Genomic DNA, 11,303 nt, shown 5'->3' with positions numbered 1-11,303 from the left:
TCTAGCATCATCTTGTGTGGACTTGCTAAAGAGTAAAACTTTCTTTTCTTTATTAATTTTCTGACAGAAAGAGGCTTCATACTCTGATAGAATTTTGAGGACATTTCCACACTATGGTCACTTACTAGTTAGTACACGATTAAAAATAAAGTTTAAAAATGCTAAAAACTAATGTCAACTGTTTTTTTTTTTTTAAATGGTAGTTATTTATATTTAATCGTAAAAGATAGGCACTTAGTACACATCCATAACTAAAGTTTAGGATGCTTAAAAAAACCACACAAAAAAATAATAATAATAATAATAAGAAAGGCTCTCAACGTTAGCATCTACTATTAATACACCAATAAATCCTTTAATTTAAAATGTATTTTCTTTATAAAAATTTGCAGTGAAAGGCACAACGTACAAAGGACAATAAGAAATTTCATATGGAAGATATGAGATTGCGAAAAATGAAGCCAAAGTGTAACGGTTTCAGTTAATTGAAAACGTTGTGTTACACAAATTGATAAATACTAGTGATAGGACAGTGTGTTGCATGCTTTTTTTAATAGTTTTTTTTTTTTTTTTGTAAATTATTATTATTATTGTGATGAATGGAAACTCATAAGAATTGGTATTTAAGATATTAGGTAAAAGTAACAATTTAACAAAGACATAATCATAATCCTGGAAAAAAAATTGTTGCTACTCAATAGACATTATTTGTGAAACAATGAATAAAATTTTATTTTATTATTTTTGTTAATAATATTACATAAAAAGTCTACTAAAATCTCTTAATATATTAACATTATTCATATAACACTTACAAAGATTATTATATAAAAATTGAGACTATACTATAATGTATAAATTATTTATATATTTATACCATTCTTAACATAAAGGAAAGGAAAAAAGAAAAAGATAGTAAAATTTATTTGATAATGAGATACAAATTAGTAGAAAATAAAATATCTAAAAAAATTTCCTTTAGATGTAGAGTGTTAATTTTTATCATGTATGTTACTAGTGAGTTTTAATAAAAATATATAAAAAAAACGGAGTTAAAACTTTTTAATTGAAAAATGAAAGGAAAAAGTTGTATAATTTAAGGATGAATATAAACAATTCTAACCCAAATAATGAATACAAAAATGTTGACATAACTATTAGAAACTTTCATATACACAAAAAACTCCACAATCATGAAAATACTAATAAACATTTCGATTACCAATTGGACAAACTTATACCAAATAACAAAATTGAACATCACATACTAATTGATTCTCTGGAAAAAATCACCCATTAATCAAAACACCAAAAGAAAATATATTCACATTAATATCATCATAATAGCAACAATAAAAATATATGTTTTCCCTTAAATTTCTTCTCAAAAAAAAAAAATCTTTTCCCTTAAATATTGTTCAATCTTTAATTCCATATACAAAAAAAAAAAAAAAAAGTCAAATTGTCGATACCATATATTGTCCAACCTCAATCTATGGGACAAAACAAAGACCAGAAAAATTTAAAAAAAAATGAAAAAAAGGTGAAGAATCATAAGGTTCAAAGCCAAAAAAGGGTAAAAATAAATAAATAAATACAACATGATTGGATGTTGGATCGAAGAGTCACAATATTAAAAAACCATTTTTGTAGCAATTAAGGCCAAACCTTAGCCAAGTATGGTCAAAAAGTTGAATTTTTTATCCAACTATTAGATCGCTTTGAATTTTAGACAGTATCATAGGGCATATTTTTCCCTTCAAAGCAATAGTTAACGTGCCAAAATCAAAGTTAAAACGGATGAGATATCACTAAAATACTAAAACCCCTATTAAAAAACACACTTTTTTTTTTTAAAGGTAAAACAGGCAGTTTTTTTATCCAACTTCATGGAATAAATTGTACCGATTGAAAAAGAACTGAAGCAATTTGGCTGGACCATCTTGAAGCACAAGGTCTACCCTGGATTGGAAGATACAAATTTTTCAAGAAAAAACATCACAGAATTTTAGCACTGCGTCACCTTCCTTCCGAGCACGATATCTTGACAACTGTAGCTCTATATCATACAAGGTTTGGACCATTAGAAACTACACATCCAAAGCTTTCCAGGAATATAAAGTTTGAAGATAATGAAGCTTGGAAAGTCCTCTAAAAAGCTGAGCGAAGATTGGACCAGAAAACTGGAAAAAGACAGAATAGGCCCGATGAGGTGGCAAAAAGGAATGGCTAGCCAGGTGTAAAATGTTAAACCTAGCTAGCCTCCCATTTTTCCTCTTCCCCTATAAATAGCCCCTCATTTATGGTAAAAATAATATAGAGTTTTATAGAGAAAAATAAGGAAAATAGAGAGAAAAATAGAAAAAGTGAGAAAATTATGGAAAAATAACCCTAGAAATTTTGAAAAAGTCTCTCTCTCCTCCCTCTCTCTCTCTTGGAAACCCACCACAAAAAAAAAAAAAAAACCTCATCCATTTTTGCTTGTATTTTTTTTTTTTTTTTGTGGGTAAGCTTGTAGGGATGGGGTAGTTTCTTAATAACTAAACCCATCCCATCTTTCTTTATTATCGTGCACACATCATTTCCATATATGGGATCATTCTCTTTGTCTTTTTTATTGTTTATATATTTGCTTTAAATTCCTATGCTTTTGTGTATATATCTCTCTCTTTATCTTTTATGTTCATACCATTATTGTTTGTTTGTTTTATTGTGCTTGTTTCCCTAGATGAGTATTGGATTAACTCCCAGGGTCTGTATGGGAAGTACCCTTAGGGGGAAGAAATCCCATCCCACCTAGGCATATAGGGATTTTTACTATTCTTGATTTTAATTTATGTCATCCATTTTATTTTTCAAGCAATCCCCTTCCCCTTTTAATTTATGCCATCCCTTTAATTTCTTGCACTTATATGTGTGTGTGTGTGCGCGCGCGCGCGCGTATACTATATCTAGACACCTAAATAAAAAGATTTTCTATTTCCTCCCTCTTAAATGGTTTTTAAACCTCAAATAAAGCACAATATGAGTATGTCTTATAAGAATGGTTGATGGCTTAAAACTCCTATTTCTTTATGATGAAGCACCCATAAGACTTGAAAGAGATTAAAATCTATTTAAGAGGGACATAAAAATAAAAAATAAAAAACAAAACTTTTTAGTAACTTTTATAATATTTCAGCTCTTTACTTTTATGTCATTTAAATTTCAGCTCTTTACTTTTAATGTCATTTAAAATTTTGCACTTTACTTTTATGACAAAGTTTAGTTACAAAATTTGATGTAACCTTAAGCTACATAATTGGTTGTAGTCTTAAGCTATAACCTTACTTAATATCTTTTTTTATAGGAGGTGAATTTTGACAAATCCACCATTGGATTACATCTTCTTCTTATATCTTCCATGCTTGCAATTTTTCTAAAAAATTAAAGATCAATAGCTATGTTATCAATAAATTTTTTAAATTATAATTTTTGTAATTTAAAATTATGCTTAAAATATAAGTTTATAGATCATATAGTAAATAATATCCAATTGACTCAAAATTTGACATGTGTATTAAGAGTATAAAGAACATGTAATTCAACGGTTAGATTTTTAAAATATGTAGCGGTGTTTATTTTATTAAGTAATTTATTTTCTGCACTTTATTATTGTTGTCTCTTTACCTTTCTTCATCATTAATGTTTCCACAAAATAAATGTGATTGGGTAAAACAACTCCTCTGCACACTATTCTAAGGAAATGCTTTTCAAAATCTTTTTCAATCTTTTTCTAAAAAATGATGAAGTCTTTCAAATAAAAAAAAGGGAGTTTTCTAAAAATGCTTTTCTAAAAAGACCTTTTTTTTTAAACAAAAGTTTTCCTTTTCCTAAAAAAAAAAACTGAAATTGATATATATATATTTTTTAAATGTTCCCTTAAGAGAAAAGAATTTTTTTTTCAAAAGCATTTTTTCCCTACATAAAAAAAAAATGATTTCAAAAGAATGTTTCTTCAAGAAAATATATTCTCAAAAAATGTGTTTTACCATGTTAGATTTCCTTGAAAAAAATGTTTTCTCCCTTCCTTTAAAAAATCCAAAAAAAAAAAATCCTTTTAAAAAAAAAAGTTTTTTACAATGTTAAATATTTTTTTTTAAAGAAAATGTTTCAAAAACCTTCTACCTTTCTTTTTAAAATTAGAAAATTGTGTCTAAATAAAAAAAAATTAAAAGAAAAAAAGTTTCTTTTTATCACATTGGAATTCATTTAATAAGGGTCTTTAAAAATAATGTTTTTCTCAAAACTTTTCAGTAAAATCTTTTTCTAAAAAATGTGCTTTTTTAAAACAATAAAAGTTAGGGTTGTAATTTTCTTCATACATTATAATTTTAAGCTTTCTTAGAATAGTTGTAGCTATGGATTTGTGTTTGTGGCTCATTTTCTTGAGTCCTTGATCACCCTTTTAAGCTTACATTGTCCCAATCATTTTCTTTGGCACTAATGAACTTTATTTGTCATTTGTTTTTACATGATAAGAAAAAATGTGGATGACAACAAGATGCTTTTTGTTGGGTTATTAAGATAGCTTGACCCCAGTTAATTAATTCAATTACCCAAGTTGATTAGTTAGGTTCAATTGCGTGCAAATCGTGAAGGCACCAACAAATCACCAAAAATACTAAATGCAACGAAAAATAAAATAGACACGGTGGTTTGTTGACAAATGTGGAAAACCTTACAAGGTAAAAACCCCACCGAGTGATTCAAAGATCACTACTCCAAAGTATCCACTAATCAACAATCAAGCAGTTACAAATATAAAGAATTTCATCAACTACCTTGGCCTATCCCGAATTACCAACCTACAGTAGCCTTCTTTCCCTTGATGCATAAATCTTCAATTTGTAATTAACCCTTTGCACAGATCCCAAGTACATGACTAACTCCAGCAACTTGAACAGATGTTGTTGGCTGCAAAGTTTTTCACTTCATCAACAATGAAGATCTAGAAGCATTCGGTTATAAAACTCTACGGCGTACAAACACAGTAGCTTTACACATAGAAAATAAGTCTCTTGGTCTTTGTATCCATGTATAATGACCTTTAAAATAAGCCTTAAATATGTCTAGGGTTTTGAGGAAAGAAAACCCAAACAAATATGCAAGGTTGGGCCAAATTTCAAATCTGAAAATTCTAAAATCGTAATTCTCAGTAGATCGAGCTGTTGTCGACCTATCTATCGAGCTTCACATTAAGTCTCAATAGCAGGCTTCTATCTGTTGAGACTTAATAAAAATCTTTTCTTTACTTATTTCTTGGACCAATCTTCATGTTTTTAAAACTTTACTTGAACAACATGTTTCTTGAAGTACTAAACCCATCTTAGATCTACCCAATCACAAGTAAAATGCATTTTGTCAAAGGATTAGCTAATTATACAAAATATGACCCTAACACTATTCTTCCAACTCCCCCTATTTTTGTTGTGTTATTAGCTTGCCTACTTATAATAGCTAGTATTCACATGCTATGTATATATTAAATATTCTATTCATATGTCTTTGTGTTTATTTTGAATGTTCTCTCACATGCTACCCATGTATATACCTCACATGCCTTGTTTGTAAATATTCATTAGAGTTAATATTCACATGTTAGCTATATGGTAAATATTTATTCACATGTGTGTGTGTGTGTATGTATGTATGTATGTATGAATGTATATTGTTTGCAAAAAAAACCTTTTCAAAAAAAAAAAATTCAAAATGCCAAGTATTCTATTTCTTCATAAAAAGATAATGTTTGAAATAAATTGAAATGAGGTACTATCTTTGGTAGTCGTTATGGAGTGCCTAACACCTTCTCCACACATAACCAAACTTCTGAGTCCATAATCTTTGGTTTGAGACATTTTGGTTTGCCTCAATTAATGAACCTTAAAATTTGGTTTAGTCAATTAGGCAACATAAAATGAATTAGACCTCTAGGTGACCAATCACACCTAATACAAAACCAATGGGTGGTGGCGACTCCTAAAATAAAAGTAAGAAAAAGAGACTCACATACACACCCCACCCTCGAGACACAAGCACACAAGAGTCACATCATCAAGGACTCAATGTGCGACCAAACCTTGGAAAATTTCTCCTCACCCCAAATTTCCCTTTTTATAGGCGTCCACAAAAATAAAAGTATTAAAGCAAAGCAGAGAATAAGGTTAGAGATTAATATATTATAGATGTGCATGTGTGAGAGAGAGAGAGAGAAAAAGATAGAAGAACCTCTAGTAGTGGACAACAAAAACAACAATGCAATTACCAAACAAATTTTTCATCAAAATTTCTAAGTTTGTTGGTTATAAGAGGGATAAAGAAAGAACATATATGTGTGTGTGTGTATATATATATATATATATAATATTCTTTGGGTATTCATAGGAAGTGTTTTTAATCTTATATCACATCATTATTTTAGCAATTTAATTACAATTACTTCAATTATCTACATGAATACCATCCTCTTCCCCAAAACACACACATCTTTGTGTTAATAAAAGAAACATTTAAAGCTAAAAGTTTGGAGGATGTTGTATACATTTTATTGTTATATGTGAACAATTTTAATTTCATGTGTTTAAAAAGTGAAAAAAACAAAAATAAAAATGACTTCTAGGCTTCTTTTCTAATTGTGATGTCTTTAATTATGGTTCAAAAATAAGTTTTTTAAAAAAATCTCAATATCTAATATCTAATTAGATTACACATATATTGCTCAATTAAAGAATTTTTTTCAACAAATTATTTTTTTTAGAAATACTTCAGTCGTCTTTGGAATAGGAATGGTTAGAAAAATAAATAGACAAATAAAAAATTAAGAATTAATAATTAGTGGTCATAAATAAGAAAAAAAAATGTGAACTTAAATACAATACTAAAGGAATGTATTTATTTCATTTAAAATTTTAATTTTATGTCATGTGTCTAGTATTATGGCAAATACATTGACATGTATAGATAATATTTTAACACGTGGCATTGTTTGTCCAATCATAGCAATTAAACAAAGGAAGTCGCCACATGTCATTGTAGGATGCTTTGAATATGACTAAGTATCATCGTAGCATGCATCCACTAGTTTTGGAATCTAACTTTTATAATATGTTATAGATAGGCATATATAGGTAGGATATTTACAAAAAAATGGTCTTTAACAACCACTTGATAGATTGACTACCACATCTCTCACTTGAATTCATCCAATGTGCCTACTATGCAATCTAACAAAATTGTTGATAACTCGAAAAAAAGAAAAAAAGAGTAAGACTTATATATAAGAAAAACAACAAACATCAAGAAGAAAAAGAATAAAAGGAAGAGAGAGCACCACTTAGAACACATTCAAAGACTGTAAAATTCAAAAACACAATTCTAATCACAAAGGATACTGAAACCAAAACATACATAAAGTGAAGTCGAATTAACGGTTTATTCTTGGAAATGTTTAATCAAATTTATTTGATAGATAAAAGTGGTAGGACACTTGATGATAGCTAAACCAATTTCTAAACTTGAACTTGTTGAAATAGAAATATCATTCCAAAGCCCCATTTTTTCTTTTCTAACATATTCAAATTCTTCAAAATTTGGATCAACAGAAGAAACTTTTTGAATTCCCTCCAACTCCATCGCAATCTCTATTACCATCTTTATTACCATCCTCCTTTACTTGAGTATCAAGTATATCAAAGAGATGGTTCTCTTTTAATGAATGAATGAAATATGTTGATAGATTCCGACCTTCTTGTGATCTTGTTGATTTTTCTCCAGTCAAAAGCTCAATAAGAACTACTCCAAAACTATATACATCACTCTTTTCTGTAAGTTGGCTTGTTTGAAAGTATTCTGGATCCAAGTACCCAAAAGTACCATATTACTAGTGTGGTTAAATGAGTTTGGTCAATGGCCACTGATCTTGAAGTCCCAAAGTCTGCTACTTTTGCTCTACATTTGTCACCAAGGAGTATGTTTGATGATTTTATGTCTTGATGGTAAATGGGTAGTGAAGCTGCCGAGTGTAAGTAAGCAAGAGCTCCTGCAACTTCTATGGCAATCCATAAGTGCATATCCCATGTTAATAATTGAAACTCTTTATTTTTACCATTGAGGTATTGGAAAAGCGTGCCGTTGGCAATGTATTCATAAACTAACAAAGGAAATTTTGTCTCTAAACAACACTTGAGTAATTTAACCACATTTCTATGGTTGATTTGTGAAAGAATGATAATCTCATAAACAAATTGTTCAAGATTTCCTTCATCCACTGTGTTGCACTTTTTAATTGCCACAATTCTTCCATCTACTAACATTCCTTTATAAACTGTACCTTGTCCACCCTTACCAAGTATTCTATTTCTGTTGAAACAATCAGTTGCATTTTTCAACTCTTTTGAATTGAATAATTTTCTCTTTTGAACATTATTTTCATTTGAAGATAATTGTTGTTGTAATAATAAACTGCCATTCCTTTTGAAGAATTTTTTATTGCACTTGATTTTTTGTTTTGTTTTTTTATCACTTTGTAGTAATGAGTAAAAACAATGCCCCAATGCTTGAACAAAGAACTGCATACGTCAAGCAAATAAAACAGAAATATCACATAAACCTATATGTGGGCTACATAAAAATATGACTAAATATAAAATAGATTTGAAAAAAAGTACAATCAATTGGAAACATCTTTCCCATGTTTTGAAAGAAGTTAGTAACTTTTATTTTTTACATTGGTATGTTCTTCCAATATCCCACAACTTAAACAAGTGTTAGTTCTTAGTTATAGCCTTGTTACTTAATTGTTTAGTACTTTCTGATTTTTCTAACCGAGACATCTAGGATTCAATTTTTCCTCCCCAATTATAACTATCCAATTATGAAATAAAAAAAAGTATTAAATCCTATTTAATTTCCTAGGAAAATGAAAATTTATTGTTAGTTACTTGATTTTTCAGGTAACATATACAATGGTATATATACTGTGTTTTAAATTGCATTGAAAATTGGAAAGGGGCTTCTGTGTTTGGGACATTTTGTATTGTTCTGCCTTAAATGAGCTTTAAGCTTTTAACACCTAATTCGCGAATTCTTTCCATAAATTCTTACAAAATTTACATTTTTTTTTTTAAATAAAAAAGCTGTATACAGTATTTCCTACGATTAACCAAAATCCTTCACTCATTTCTCCTTCATTTTCTTTAATAATTTAAGACCACCCATCATCTTCTTTAACCAATATCATTAACATATTTATCCCATTTTCCTAATCCCCTGTTTAGATTAGCCTCTCATCCAATTCCCACTAATTTGGTTTGTAATCAAAGCGTGAAGTGAACAATTAATGTTAGAGATATAACAATTTTTTATAATAATTGGAGGTAAGGAGATTTGAATCATAAATATGTCTCCATTAAAAATCTCAAAATGTGTTAACCAGTTGAGCTACAAGATATTGAGTAAATTAAAATAAAGAACTGTACCAATTTATTGAGAAAATCTATCTTCTCGATAGGTATGTAATCATTGTAATAAACAATAATACTAAAATTATTTTAAAGAATTTCTAATTAGAAAAAAAATATAAAAGAGTGATGAATAATGTAATCATCAATCAATTTTTTTATATATATATATATATATATTTATATATATAAAAGTAAAGGCCTCATGCAGGAGAGCATGAAATTTTAACATGTGTTGTTCTAATCTTTCATTTAGCCTTCACATTAACTTGTTTTCATTGTTCTCCAAAATATGGGCAGTCCTTAAAAATTTGACAAAATGTATCAAAAAGCGCAAGCCCACTTATTATCTTACAAATTGTTTCAGAAGCCCAAGCCTCATCCCCACCTATGTGTAGAAGAAAGCAAAGACCTTGCCCTCAAACTACAGAGCACAAAAACACTCTTTGGCTTCTTCGAAAACAACAGTTTTCTGTTCAAATTCAGTGATTATTTGAAGCAATAAGTGCAAAGATTTCAGTGTTTGGTCTTTTGGCCTTTAATCTAGTCATTTTCCCTTATCCTTTTAGCCAATTATACATCTCACTCAAATTCATGGCATTTTACTCCTCCTTCAATGCCATTCTACTTTGAGCATTTTATCTCCTTGTTGCGGTTATTTTCCCTGACCTTTGGCTAACCCAGTCGGAGCATGTTTTGGTCACATTGATTTCACCTTCTAATTTAAGGTTTTAATATTTTGTATTCTTTGAAGTTTAATTTGTTTGTCTCTCTCTGACAATATATACATATGATCAAGCGGTTTTCATCTCTCTTCAATTTTGTATCAATTTATTTTTGTATAATGTAATTTTTTTGTAGATTTTTTCAATGATTATGTGAATGTAGGAGCTAGAGTGGGCAAGAAAAGCTAAGACTCACCTTGGTAAGGCCTTCCCCCTTTTGTTGATTGTATAGACACTGATTAGCCTAAACTCAAGTTCAATGTCTATTAAGCATGTACACATGCCAGTTCTTGCTCCCTGTCTTATAGATAACCAATATGAAAATCCATTTGCAATCCATCAACCCATGTTATCTATCACATTAGGTGAAAGCTGTTCCATAGAAATTAAGTTCTTGGTCTTTGTTTTTTAAATAGTTCTTTGAATTCTCTATATAAAAAAATTTTGTAAAATATATTTCTCTCTAATTTTATAAAGAACATTCTTCTACCACTAAGTTGCTTAATCAAAGTTGGGATATATGTAGTCTAATTTAAATCTAACCCGCATATTTTAGAGGTTTGTGATGTTGCCTTCTTTAGTGTCCATATGTTATTTTCTTTGGAAAGTAGAGGAGATACCTAGGCTACAGGGCTTAGTCTTTTGCTACAAGGATCAATTATAAGGCATCTAAATCAATTTCTATGCTTCAAGTTAAAGACACCACTAGAGTGATGATGCCTTCATTGTGCTTTATGTGTGTCTAACTTGATACCCTTATTGGGCACATTACTAGAGTCATAAGCACAAGTGTAACAAGAGTCTACTAATCACTGACATGGATTTTGTCTAGCTGAAAAGTAGCTTTCTTTTTCCTGAATATGTCTATATTTGAATGCATTTCTACTTTCAAGTTTCTGCTTTGTATTTGCCTTTGAGAGGCATTAAGTAGAGTTCAATATTGCAATTGCTTTGAATTTAGTGATGGTATTAACTTGATATGTGATTACTTTTGTCCAACATTTAGTTGATCTATTCTAATATTATTTATTCACCTTTTGTCTTTAGATATCAAAGCACATTGAAGATGCTACTCTTTACT

Source organism: Castanea sativa, chromosome 11 (assembly GCF_040712315.1).
Source record: "Castanea sativa cultivar Marrone di Chiusa Pesio chromosome 11, ASM4071231v1".
Lineage (NCBI taxonomy): Eukaryota > Viridiplantae > Streptophyta > Magnoliopsida > Fagales > Fagaceae > Castanea > Castanea sativa.
The sequence above is the reverse complement of the archived record's forward strand: the minus strand, read 5'-3'. Positions refer to the sequence as shown.